General features: G+C 41.4%; 1 protein-coding gene across 1 annotated transcript in view; it reads left to right on the top strand.

The window, feature by feature from the left end:
* Positions 1 to 14,546, top strand: part of LOC126285435 (cubilin-like) — a 780,558-nt gene that overhangs the window by 515,431 nt on the left and 250,581 nt on the right. The gene's annotated exons all lie outside the window — the stretch shown is intronic.

Here is a 14,546-nt window from a genome sequence, read left to right on the forward strand (position 1 = left end):
GTTTTTGGGTTCAAGGAACATTCAGACTGATGTCATGTTTTATTTTCATTTCTGGTTATCATTATTCTTTGTGATGGATTCATTTTGGGATAAGAATACATAGAAACTAAAACTGTGTACTCTGCTATCCTGGGCCCTGCATGCAAACAATACATTGCTCCTTTTTTTTAAAAAAAAAAAGATAAGTGCAACATCAGTCAGCTTATTCTTTTCATTTTTGCATTCTGCTCTGTCATCCATGTTTCTGACTTATTGGTTTGTCTTCAGTATTTGAGCAACTACTGATTACAGAAAATTCTTGTTGACTATTATTTTCATGTGTTCATATCTTAGTTCTTCGCTGAGGTGCTGCAAAAATTGCTTATGCCTGTTGTCTTTCCCAGTTGCTGCTCTGTAAAGAATTCATGTATTTATTCCAGTGAAATCTAATAAATCGAAAATAAATTTGTACTGGCCATCTCCACAAAGCTGCTTGCACTGAATATTTTCTAGGCATCTAGTTCAGTATTTATATTCAATATTTCATTGTACTATATAATTCTGCAATTTTTGGGAGGCATGTTGTGCTATTCCCAATTTTTATATTTGAATGAAGTGTGCTACAGTAGAAGGCATGGAGGGGTCAGGAGCAAGTGTGGATGCTAGTACATTAGGGAGCCTTCCACCAGACCAATGCCACTAATGATCATGTCTCCTGACTGGCTTGGAGACAGCAGCAGCAAGGCCCCCATAGGTCTTGGAATGGCAGGTCATCTGCTCCTGACCTGCATCCACCACAAACAAATAATGACCTTTATGGTCTACCACTAAACCTTGCTGCCAGACGAAATATTGTGCCCAAATGGCAGCACCATAATGATAACAGGGCAAGCTGCAACAGTCTAGGGTGTATGACCTGGTATGTAACAAATCCCCACAGCTGGTAGCCATCCAGACACTGTGCCAGACTGCACTTGTTAACTGATGTTACCTTGTACATGGCAAGAAAACTAGGCAGTATGTCATCACAGGATGAGACTGACATTAACTTTTCCATTTGGGTTTTCTCCTCCAAAGTACAACTGGGCTGAAACACTATGTTAGTGAGATGATGGATACCAATGTTTACTTAAGAATCCACAAACTCCGTCAACATGAATTGCCAATTCTTATCGGAGACAAGGGTCTGAGAAGAGACCTCAATAGCAAAAATGACTGGCAACTTCGGAACAGTGGCTGTCTGTTTGGTAGTATACAGAAAAAATGGCACTGCATCTATCACCAACAACTACATACTTCCCAAAAAATGGCCCACAAAATTGACATGCAACCTATTCCAACGTTGTTCTGGCACTGGCCTAGACAGGGTGTATATGACCCGGGACAACCGGGAGATCCGGGAAAAACCTGGGAATTTTTTCATCCGAGAGAAAACCAGGAAAAACCCGGGATTCTTTATTGTTTTAGTTTTCAGTTAAATTTTTGTAATTTTGACTGGTAAGAACCGATATTGCTGTACCCCACTACCGCAGAATAATACTTCAACAATAAAACATAAACGAGAGGGGGGGGGGGGGGGGGGAACCCGAAAATAACTTAAATTGCAAAGAAAATGCGCCATATGCAACAACGACACACAGTCCTCATGCAAGCGTCTGCCAACTGCAAAATGTGTCAAAGGCTTTAGGAATACTATGCAATGTTTCATAACAACAAATTGCCTCCATTGAGCATGAAGTCACAAGTGTTTACATTAGATTCATTTCAGCAATTACGAGCAGGCTCATGCGCATGCGCAGTTGAGTCGCATTTGAGTACTAGATTCTCCTGCTTCTGGCTACAGGACAGTGACGTTGGCTGTGAAAGCAGTCGGAGCAAGCAGCTATATGCTACCGGGGAAAGGGGGCACCAGATTCATATTCTTGAGGAAAAAACTTGTTTTACAAAGTGCCTAGCATCCAGCAGACATTTGTCTATCGATTACACACAGTTTTTTTTCGAAATTTTCCCTATTATTCATATGATTTTGAAACGCTTCCTTGTTGGTTTTTGAACATTTTTGAACCCATTTTAAGTTTATTTCTAAATGAATCATTAGTTGATTTTTGAATGTGTGCATAGTGTAGGTGATGTCTCTGTCAGGAGAATCCTCATCGCATCTAGAAATTAACTTTCCACAGACAAAAGGGGACGGAGCTGTACAAGGTGAACGGAGTAAAGCCGAACAGATGATTGCGAATCACTGTCTGATTATGTGGTTGGTTGGGTTTGCGTATAATCAGCATATTTATAATTACTAGCGAAATCCATAGATTCAGACTACCAGAATGGAAATAAACAACTGACAGGAATAACAGGTGAGCAAGATTACATAGTATCTACTCGGTGTATCCAAGAAAATGAAATTTTGACAGAAAATTTTTGGCCAGATCACTCCACTAGTAAGGACCAGTAGTATAGAACACACCTAGCAGCCGCTAAGTTCTATTCTGCAAGTAATGCAGAAAACGTGTTGTACGAACACATAATAATGGCTAACCAGAAAATAATCGCAGGATAACTAAACCTGTAATTCTGGCAGGTTTAGTGAAGTCAATCGGCGAACAAATTTTGACAATGGTAGGAACAGCTGCAGAATTGGTGATGACAAGATTGTTAGAACGAGGAATAAGAAGAAACAGGGACATCACACAAATAATGGAAAAATAAGACAATTCCAAGTTTATAGAAAAATTTCTTAATACTACTTTTCAATCTCATGCTTGAGAAACTGGTGCATATGAATGAAATGTGAAACTATTTCCGAAAATAAAGCTTTTTGCTTGTAGTAGGGCTAATAGGCATTTAAAATTGGTACTTCATGAATTATATTGTCGTCCTATAAAAATGGCCATTTGTACCAAAACAATCTCGTTTATTTGATGTGTGTTACAAAATTGCTGTCATATTAGAAATGCCTATTTTGTTTTATCTAGGAGACAGTGACAAAATAGACATAATCAGATTGAGAAACCACACCAGTCTTAGGTATTATTTGTGTTAACAGCTTTTTCGCCGGCCGCGGTGGTCTCGCGGTTCTAGGCGCACAGTCCGGAACCGTGCGACTGCTACGGTCGCAGGTTCGAATCCTGCCTCGGGCATGGATGTGTGTGATGTCCTTAGGTTAGTTAGGTTTAAGTAGTTCTAAGTTCTAGGGGACTTATGACCACAGCAGTTGAGTCCCATAGTGCTCAGAGCCATTTGAACAGCTTTTTCAGTATTAGATAACGACATTTCAATTTTTCATGTAGCAAAACTTTTGACGAACTTTGATGAGGTAATAGATTCTTTCACAGAAAGGAAAGCAGGCATTGTAAAGCTGTAGCAAGACTAGAGAGGAAAAAATGCTAGGAGCTAACGATTGAAGAAATGTGTAATTTCTTGCTTATCTCGTGTCTTTATCGGTTTTATGTATCCTATATTTAATTTTATGTCACACAAAACAGCAAGTTATTATCTAACAGATAATAAAGAGTGCAAATTTTCTGAGGAGTTCTTGTTCTCCCGATTACAAATAATCCCATGTGCTATTAACTGCGAGGTGTTTTTTTACCTGCCATCTGTGAGCACGAGAGGCACCACAGGACATTCCAATTTCCTCTATCCTGAATACAATTTGATGGCATCCATTACAAAATATACATTTTTCAATTTCACCAAGTGAAATACAGTGATGTGCGGTAGAAGAATACTTTATGAAAAGACGTGGCACTGCACTTTGGCATACTTAGAACCAAATAATATGTCTTACTTTTCCTGGAACATATATGTTCAAGACTTTTCAGAAAGATGTGCACTACAAGGAGAACATATTTTTGAAAATCCTTTTTTTTTTTTAGTATTGACCTGGTTCGCTAATATTGTAAATCTGGGGCTGATGCGCAGAGCAGTCTAGTGGGTAGTCTCAACGTGACCCATGTTTACATTTAGTGATTTTGGTTTCCCCTATGTTTACTCTCACGTCAAATGAAAACAAAACAGATATCTCTCGCTGGGAGCTATCAAGTGAATTAAAATACATTCACATAATTATGGAAGGCTAAAATACATCATTAGCTTCAGTCAAGCATTAATCACCTTGCGGAACAATGAAGTTATTTTTGTCTGTTTGCTAAATAAATTTGACTTTTATTAACCTTTTCCGCAGATGCAGTCAATGTATTTCAAACAAAATGTCGAATTCCACAGTACTGACTAGTTTCAACTGTTCACTGCATTTCAAGTGCACGTTTCCATTTTCTAGCACATATGGCATTATGCCATAATAGAGAACCAAACATGATATAATACAATACTGGTGCTCCAAGAAAATTTACATCCCAAAAACCACACTGAAAAGCTTTATATCAGGTTGAGGTCTACTTCATTGGGAATCTGGAATACGAATGTGCACTTTAAGTATGCACTTTAAATCTGCACATTTTAATATGGTTCATGAAATTCCCATGCTCTTGGAGTATCCTCTGATGTCTTGTTTCTTTTATGACATAATGTATGATCTTCCAATGTTTTACATGTATGTACATATGGGCTTCCTATGTCATGATAGCTGCGCATGTTGCCTGTTATCTGCGCTCTCTGACATCTGCTGAAACGAACCTATTTCTAACAGGTCGCGGGAAAATATTCTGAATAGTCAGGGTGTCTATGACCCGGGACAACCTGGAGATCCGGGAAAAACCCAGGAATTTTTTCATCTGGGAGAAAATTGGGAAAAACCCGGGAATTTTTTAGAATTAGGGGAATCTATTATTGTTTTTTCAGTTAAATTTTTGTGATTTTGACTGGTAAGAATCAATACTCCAACAAAGGATATTACTGTATCCTGCTTCTGCAGAATAATACTGCAGCAACAAAACATGAACGAGATGAAAAATGAACAAAAATATAACTTAAGTCCCAAAGGAAATACGCCATATACAACAACAAAACATAGTGCTCATACAGGCATCTGCCAACCAAAGTGTGCCAAGGCTTCAGGAAGACTATGCATTGCTTCCTAACAACAAATCGTCTCTGATGAGCGTGCCGTCACAGCTGTTTACATTAGATTCGTTTGAGCAGTTGCGGGCGTGTTCTTGTGAATGCACAGTTGAGTCGCTTATGAGTAATACCTTCTCCCACTTCTGGCTACGGATTTGTGGCTGGGCGCCACTACCTAATATTGCCCCGGTTCGGAAATGTTGTAGATCCGGGGCTGATGCACAGAGCAGTCTGAGCTGTGGTGGGGAGGTGGGTAGTCTCTACGTGACCCGTGTTTACGTTCAGTGATTTTGCTGTTTCCTCTTCATTTATTTCTCTCACATTAAATGAAAACGAAATGGATTTCTGTGGCCGGGAGCTATCAAATTAATTAAAATATGTTCACATGTTTACGGAAGGCTAAAATTTTCTCCACCTTTCTGACAGTGAAGCATTAATCGCCTTGCAGAATAATGAAGTAATTTTTGTCGTTTTGCTAAAGAGATTTTACTTTTATTAATCTTTTGCGATGAGGCAGGCAATTTATTTGAAACAAAGTGTTTAATTTCCACTATTGGTTAGTTTCAACTGTTCCCTGCATTTAAATTGCACGTTTTCCATTTTCTAGCTCGCATGGCATTATGCCATAATAAACAACCAAACAAGAGACAATACAGTAGTGGTACTCAAGAAAATTTACATACGAATCTGGACATACGAATGTGTACTTTAAGCCGAATTATGCATTTTAGTATGGTTCACGATATTCCGATACTCTTGAAGTATCCTCTGATGTCTTGTTTCTTTTGTGACATAGTGCAAAATCTTTTAATGTTTTACATGTACGAACATACAAGCATCTTGCGTCATCATAGCTGCACAAGAGCAAGGGCGCCTGTTATCTGGCGCTCTCTGACAACTGCTGAAACGAATCAGTTTCTAACATGTCATGGGAAAATATTGTGAATGGTGGTTTGAAAAGCGTTACTTTTTTAAAGTAAATTTCCTTTTACACAAGATGAACTATGTGCGAGAATGTACGATGAATTTCTTAAGTCACAGAGCGTTTGACTCTCAATTAAGCTTAGCTTCTCTTGCAGCTTATTAATCTTCGAGACCACGATTGTGTGTTAAAGCTTTGTTTTTCTTGTAGCAACACTATATCAATTTAAACCGTTAACATTTCCTATTTGTATTTTCGCACACCTCCCCCCATGAACCATGGACCTTGCCCTTGGTGGGGAGGCTTGCGTGCCTCAACGATAGAGATGCCGTACTGTAGGTGCAACCACAATGAAGGGGTATCTGTTGAGAGGCCAGACAAACGTGTGGTTCCTGAAGAGGGGCAGCAGCCTTTTCAGTAGTTGCACGGGCAACAGTCTGGATGATTGACTGATCTGGCCTTGTAACACTAACCAAAACAGCCTTGTTGTTATGGTACTGCGAACGGCTGAAAGCCAGGGGAAAGTACAGCCTTAATTTTTCCCGAGGGCATGCAGTTTTACTGTATGGTTAAATGATGATAGCATCCTCTTGGGTAAAATATTCCGGAAGTAAAATAGCCCACATTTGGATCTCCAGGCGGGGACTACTCAAGAAGACATTGTTATCAGGATAAAGAAAACTGGCGTTCTACGGATCGGAGCGTGAAATGTCAGATCCCTTAATTGGGCAGTTAGGTTAGAAAATTTTGAAAGGGAAATGGATAGGTTAAAGTTAGATATAGTGGGAATTAGTGAATTTCGGTGGCAGGAGGAACAAGACTTTTGGTCGGGGTTATAAATACAAAATCAAATAGGGGTAATGCAGGAGTAGGTTTAATAATGAATAAAAAAATAGGAGTGCGGGTAAGCTACTACAAACAGCATAGTGAATGCATTATTGTGGCCAAGATAGACATGAAGCCCATGCCTACTACAGTGGTACAAGTTTATATGCCGATGACGAAGAAATTGAAGAAATGTATGATGAGATAAAAGAAAGTATTCAGGTAGTGAAGGGAGACGAAAATTTAATAGTCATGGGTGACTGGAATTCGACAGTAGGAAAAGGGAGAGAAGGAAACATAGTGGGTGAATATGGATTGGGGCTAAGAAATGAAGGAGGAAGCCGCCTGGTAGAATTTTGCACAGAGCATAACTTAATCATAGCTAACACATGGTTCAAGAATCATAAAAGAAGGTTGTATACATGGAAGAATCCAAAAGGTATCAGATAGATTATATAATGGTAAGACAGAGATTTAGGAACCAGGTTTTAAATTGTAGGACATTTCCAGGGGCAGATGTGGACTCTGACCACAATCTATTGGTTATGAACTGTAGATTGAAACTGAAGAATTTGCAAAAAGGTGGGAATTTAAGGAGATGGGACCTGAGTAATCTGACTAAACCAGAGGTTGTACAGAGTTTTAGGGAGAGCATAAGGTAACAATTGACAGGAATTGGGGAAAGAAATACAGTAGAAGAAGAATGGGTAGCTCTATGGGATGAAGTAGTGAAGGCAGCAGAGGATCAAGTAGGTAAAAAGACGAGGGCTAGTAGAAATCCTTGGGTAACAAAAGAAATATTAAATTTAATTGATGAAAGGAGAAAATGTAAAAATGCAGTAAATGAAGCAGGCAAAAAGGAATACACACGTCTCAAATATGAGATCGACAGGAAGTGCAAAATGGCTAAGCAGGCATGGCTAGAGGACAAATGTAAGGATGTAGAGGGTCATCTCACTAGGGGTAAGATAGATACTGCCCACAGGAAAATTAAAGAGACCTTTGGAGAAAAGAGAGCCACTTGTATGAATATCAAGAGCTTAGATGGAAACCCAGTTCTAAGCAAAGAAGGGAAAGCAGAAAGTTGGAAGGAGTATATAGAGTGTATATACAAGGGCAATGTACTTGAGGACAATATTATGGAAATGGAAGAGGATGTAGATGAAGATGAAATGGGAGATAAGATACTGCGTGAAGAGTTTGACAGAGCACTGAAAGACCTGAGTCGAAACAAGGCTCCGGGAGTAGACAACATTCCATTAGAACTACTGACGGCCTTGGGAGAGCCAGTCCTGACAAAACTCTGCCATCTGGTGAACAAAATATACGAGACAGGTGAAATACCCTCAGACATCAAGAAGAATATAATAATTCCAATCCCAAAGCAAGCAGGTGTTGACAGATGTGAAAATTACCGAACTATCAGTTTAATAAGTCACAGCTGCAAAATACTAATGCGAATTATTTACAGACGAATGGAAAAACTGGTAGAAGCCGACCTCGGGGAAGATCAGTTTGGATTCCTTAGAAATGTTGGAACACGTGAGGCAATACTGACCTTATGACTTATCTTAGAAAAAAGATTACGAAAAGGCAAACCTACGTTTCTAGCATTTGTAGACTTAGAGAAAGCTTTTGACAATGTCGACTGGAATACTCTCTTTCAAATTCTGAAGGTGACAGGGGTAAAATACAGGGAGCGAAAGGCTATTTATAATTTGTACAGAAAGCAGATGGCAGTTATAAGAGCCGAGGGGCATGAAAGGGAAGCAGTGGTTGGGAAGGGAGTGAGACAGGGTTGTAGCCTCTCCCCGATGTTATTCAATCTGTATATTGAGCAGGCAGTAAAAGAAAGAAAAGAAAAATTTGGAGTAGGTATTAAAATCCAGCAAAAAGAAATAAAAACTTTGAGGTTCACTGATGACATTGTAATTCTGTCAGAGACAGCAAAGGACTTGGAAGAGCAGTTGAACGGAATGGACAGTGTGTTGAAAGGAGGGGATAAGATAAACATCAACAAAAGCAAAACGAGGATAATGGAATGTAGTCGAATTAAGTTGGGTGATGCTGAGGGAATTAGATTAGGAAATGAGACACTTAAAGTAGTAAAGGAGTTTTGCTATTTGGGGAACAAAATAACTGATGATGGTCGAAGTAGAGAGGATATAAAATGTAGACTGGCAATGGCAAGGAAAGCGTTTCTGAAGAAGAGAAATTGTTAACATACAGTATAGATATAAATGTCAGGAAGTTGTTCCTGAAGGTATTTGTATGGAGTGTAGCCGTGTATGGAAGTGAAACATGGACAATAATTAGTTTGGACAAGAAGAGAATAGAAGCTTTCGAAATGTGGTGCTACAGAAGAATGCTGAAGATTAGATGGGTAGATCACATAACTAATGAGGAGGTATTGAATAGGATTGGGAAGAAGAGAAGTTTGTGGCACAACTTGACTAGAAGAAGGGATCGGTTGGTAGGACATGTCCTGAGGCATCAAGGGATCTCAAATTTAGCATTGGAGGGCAGTGTGGAAGGTAAAAATTGTAGTATGAAACCAAGAGATGAATATACTAAGCAGTAGGTACTGGGAGATGAAGGAGCTTGCACAGGATAGATTAGTATGGAGAGCTGCAGCAAACCAGTCTCAGGACTGAAGACCACAACAACAACATTTTCACAATACTTATGAGTGTTCTTGCTATTGGCTGACTACATCACTTGTTCTATGCTGTCTTCAGCTGGCGAGGTCATGTGACATGAGATATGTCTGGTTTACAAAAGTGCGTCTCAATCTAGATTTCAATGCTTTGGAAAGGAACATGCGGTGTTTTGTGGAATTCAAAGTTATACCTTCATAACACGAAACTATGCAGCATACATGTTGCTGCACATCAAAGATCTTTCCAAAACGTGTTTTTCCCCCTTATTTTTGTTTTCTAAAGTGCCAGGAAATTCTACGTTGCCATTAAAACCATACACATTCAAAGTACTGATAAATTTTACACTGTCAAGGAAAAGTATACTATCACTTAACACAGGAAAAGTGTATTTTCACCCAGGAGAAAGTGTGTTGTCAACCAGGAAATCCGGGAAAAATCTGGGAATACTTTTTCCTTGTCCTTGTATACACCCTGATAGTGGTTTGAAAAGCTTTACTTTCAAAGTAAATATCCTTTTACATAAGTTGAGTTATGTGCAAGAGTGTAAAGTTTATCTCAGAGCATTTGACTCTCATTTAAAAATCAACTCTCTGATGGCAAGCAACTTAAAAATCAACTCGTTGATGATGAGCCGTTTAGAGGAATTTCGAGCCCTGAAGATCAGACATTTATTTCATTACTAAAAATTTTACTGGCACTTTTGTGTGATACATCCTAAAGTGTACTGTAACGCGCAAAAAGAAATCAACATTATATGCAAAACCTTCACTTGCAGCTTAAGGTCAGTATTATATGTGAAAGCTTTGCTTTTCTTGTAGCAACACTATGTATATTAATTTAAACTATTAACTTTCCCCATTTTTGTGTTCGTGCTATGTAACAGTGATGTTGCTGTTGGCTGACTACATCACATGTCCTGTCCTCTGAATATCCGCTGTTATCAGCAGGTGAGATCATGTGACATGAGCTATGACTGGGTAACAAAAGTGCATTGCAATCTCGATTTCAATGATTCGGAAAGTAACATGCGGTGTTTGGTGGAATTCCAATGTATATTTTCGTAATACAAAAATACGCAGCATACAGGTTGCTGCACATCAAAGATACACTCCTGGAAATGGAAAAAAGAACACATTGACACCGGTGTGTCAGACCCACCATACTTGCTCCGGACACTGCGAGAGGGCTGTACAAGCAATGATCACACGCACGGCACAGCGGACACACCAGGAACCGCGGTGTTGGCCGTCGAATGGCACTAGCTGCGCAGCATTTGTGCACCGCCACCGTCAGTGTCATCCAGTTTGCCGTGGCATACGGAGCTCCATCGCAGTCTTTAACACTGGTAGCATGCCGCGACAGCGTGGACGTGAACCGTATGTGCAGTTGACGGACTTTGAGCGAGGGCATATAGTGGACATGCTGGAGGCCAGGTGGACGTACTGCCGAATTGCTCAACACATGGGGCGTGAGGTCTCCACAGTACATCGATGTTGTCGCCAGTGGTCGGCGGAAGGTGCACGTCCCCGTCGACCTGGGACCAGACCGCAGCGACGCACGGATGCACGCCAAGACCGTAGGATCCTACGCAGTGCCGTAGGGGACCGCACCGCCACTTCCCAGCAAATTAGGGACACTGTTGCTCCTGGGGTATCGGCGAGGACCATTCACAACCGTCTCCATGAAGCTCGGCTACGGTCCCGCACACCGTTAGGCCGTCTTCCGCTCACGCCCCAACATCGTGCAGCCCGCCTCCAGTGGTGTCGCGACAGGCATAAATGGAGGGACGAATGGAGACGTGTCGTCTTCAGCGATGAGAGTCGCTTCTGCCTTGGTGCCAATGATGGTCGTATGCGTGCTTGGCGCCGTGCAGGTGAGCGCCACAATCAGGACTGCATACGAGGCACACAGGGCCAACACCCGGCATCATGGTGTGGGGAGCGATCTCTTACACTGGCCGTACACCTCTGGTGATCGTCGAGGGGACACTGAATAGTGCACGGTACATCGAAACCGTCATCGAACCCATCGTTATACCATTCCTAGACCGGCAAGAGAACTTGCTGTTCCAACAGGACACTGCACGTCCGCATGTATCCCGTGCCACCCAACGTGCTCTAGAAGGTGTAAGTCAACTACCCTGGCCAGCAAGATCTCCGGATCTGTCCCCCATTGAGCATGTTTGGGACTGGATGAAGCGTCATCTCACGCGGTCTGCACGTCCAGCACGAACGCTGGTCCAACTGAGGCGCCAGGTGGAAATGGCATGGCAAGCCGTTCCACAGTTCTACATCCAGCATCTCTACGATCGTCTCCATGAGAGAATAGCAGCCTGCATTGCTGCGAAAGGTGGATATACACTGTACTAGTGCCGACATTGTGCATGCTCTGCCTGTGTCTATGTGCCTGTGGTTCTGTCAGTGTGAGCATGTGATGTATCTGACCCCAGGAATGTGTCAATAAAGTTTCCCCTTCCTGGGACAATGAATTCATGGTGTTCTTATTTCAATTTCCAGGAGTGTATTTCCAAAATGTGTCTTATTCCCTGATTTTGTTTTCTAAAGTTCCAGGAAATTCTACACCTGTATATAAAACCATAACCATTTAAAGGATTGATAAGGGAAAATATACTGTCACTTAACACTGAAGAAGCGTGTTTTCACCTGGGATAAAGTGTATTTTTAACCGAGAATTCGGGGAAAAATCCGGGATTTTTTTTTCCATGTCCATGTATGCACCCTGCAAGAGGGAAAACGGCACAGCCTGATTCTGACTACAGGCCACGCCCAGCTTGCACAGGAATTCTATATCATGAACAATTGCCAGCTACTAGACATGAGACTATGCTATAGTCTGCAAGTGTGACATACCCATGTGTAACACAAGCAGCAACTGGAGTTTGCAGGAATGCAATGCTGGAGGGATGATCACTCAATATTTTTCCTCCACAGTGACTACCATTAAGACCCTGTGGATAATGTTGACCCAAGCCTGCAGCAGAAAAAAACATATGCTACACCAGATCTGCTGAAGAAGTGTTCTGGACAAATGCATTCAGACAGCTGAAACATTTTGTCAGAAAGGCAGGTTGGTGGCCATGTGGCCACAGCATCCAGTTCTGTTAAAGCAAATTTCTGCAATATCTGCTGCCATGTATTGTGCAAAACAGAAACTAGAGCCTTCTGTCAATCAAACTTTGGATTGGGACTGGCCAGCAACTGCAATAACACATCCACATTAACACACTGGGCTTTGGACCAGTAACAAATGGCATAACTATAATTACTGAGAAAAAAGGACCACCTTTGTAACTGGTCAGCAGTCCAGTCCAGTAGCTTAGAGTGAGGGCAGAAGAAGGAAACCAGGGTCTTGTGGTGAATGGTGAGTAGGAAGAAGAAAACATGAAAGCTTTTAATGCTGTGAATGATAGCCAGCACCTCCTTTTCGACCTATGTTGTGCCCTGGAAAGTGTCTTCAATGCATAAGTGATGGGCTGCTCAGTGCCACCTGGGTTCTGTTTGGACAGAACTGAACCAATACATACTGGGAGACATCGGTGGCCAGGGTTAATGGTTTACCCAGCATAAAGGAAGACAAACAGAGACCAGAGCACAGATACTGTTTCAGAGACGCAGACCACATGAACTTGATATCCTTTTGGTGAAGCTGGCAGATATGCATCGCCTGGGGAATGAACATTGCATACTAAGAGATCTTACTCAAAAAGGACTGGAACCTACTTCAGGTTCTTGGGCACTGGCACGTTGCCAATTTCTATGACATGCTCATCCTTAGGGATAAGGATTTTTCAAGCTTATAATGAGGGCCATTTTCCATTAAGTCTTGGAAAATTGCCTGCAGATTTCACAAATGCTTCTTTCATGTAAAGCTCATTACCCAGATGTCATCAATGTAGTTTACACAACAAGAAATGCCCACAGTTAGTTACTCAAAATATTATTGACAAATTTCCAATGCCAACAAGATTCCAAAACACAAGAAATAAAATGGTGAAGCTCAAAGGGCATGTTGAACAACAAGAAACTCCAAGAAGCTGCGTCCAAAGCTACAGCAGGTATGTGTCGTGTAAAGTGACGTGTGAAAAATAGCATTTCCAACAACTCTTCCAGCCACAAAATTGGGTATTAATCCACAACACTTTTCGCATTGACTGTCCATTTAAAATCACTGGAAAGGTGCAGAGCACAGTCTGCTTCCTGGATCTCTATGAAACGCATGGCCTACTAACTCCGCAAAATATGACAAACAACACCAACGTTCTATCAGTTCCCCGTTGGAGGTTCAAGTCCTCCCTTGGACATGGGTGTGAGTGTGTTGTTCTTAGTGTAAGTTAGATTAAGTAGTTCATAAGCTTAGGGACTGATGACCTCAGCAGTTTGGTCCCATAAGATCTAACCACAAATTTCCAAATTTTTCTAGCAATGCTGTAACTCAGCCTTGGTCTTGACATGGATTAAGAAGGGAATGGGGTGTGGGTGGCAAAATTTAGGTATCGCTGGGAGATAAGTACCTTGAAATCTTTGGCACATCCCAAGGTATTCTCAGACAGCTGCACGTATGACCATAGTAGGGAATCCAAATCTTTAAAGGGGCTGATTGAGAAACTAAATGTGCTTTATCAACTGTCTGGCAGCTCAAATCAGAAAAGGCATATTTCTCAAACATTTGGTACCAACAGTGATGAATTTTCCACTACCAACATAATTTGCTGTTCCACATTCTTAATAATGCACAGAGGTGGATAATTTCCTCCTCAAATGAGTAGTGGCTGTTGCAACACAGGGCAGCCCAAAACTCTGTGCATATTAAAGTTAATTAACCTGACCATCACCCCCGTGTCAACCTGAAAGTCAGTCGATCACTCATACACTGTTCATTACAGCAGAATATGCTGGGGCAATGCTTGCAGGGCATCAGAGGCAGCCCAGAGTCCAGGGAAACTCTGGGCCTCTGACAACTGTCCAGTGACTTGCCTTCAGTCACAAAACAGTTGCCAAATGCGCTATTTTGCAGCCACACCTGACCTCTACATGTGGGCAGTCCTGTTTAACATGTGCAAGATGATAATCAGAGAAGGGCCACTTGCTTGCACATTGAGCGGAGGCAGGTCCAGATAA

This window comes from Schistocerca gregaria, chromosome 8, assembly GCF_023897955.1.
Source record: "Schistocerca gregaria isolate iqSchGreg1 chromosome 8, iqSchGreg1.2, whole genome shotgun sequence".
Classification (NCBI taxonomy): domain Eukaryota; kingdom Metazoa; phylum Arthropoda; class Insecta; order Orthoptera; family Acrididae; genus Schistocerca; species Schistocerca gregaria.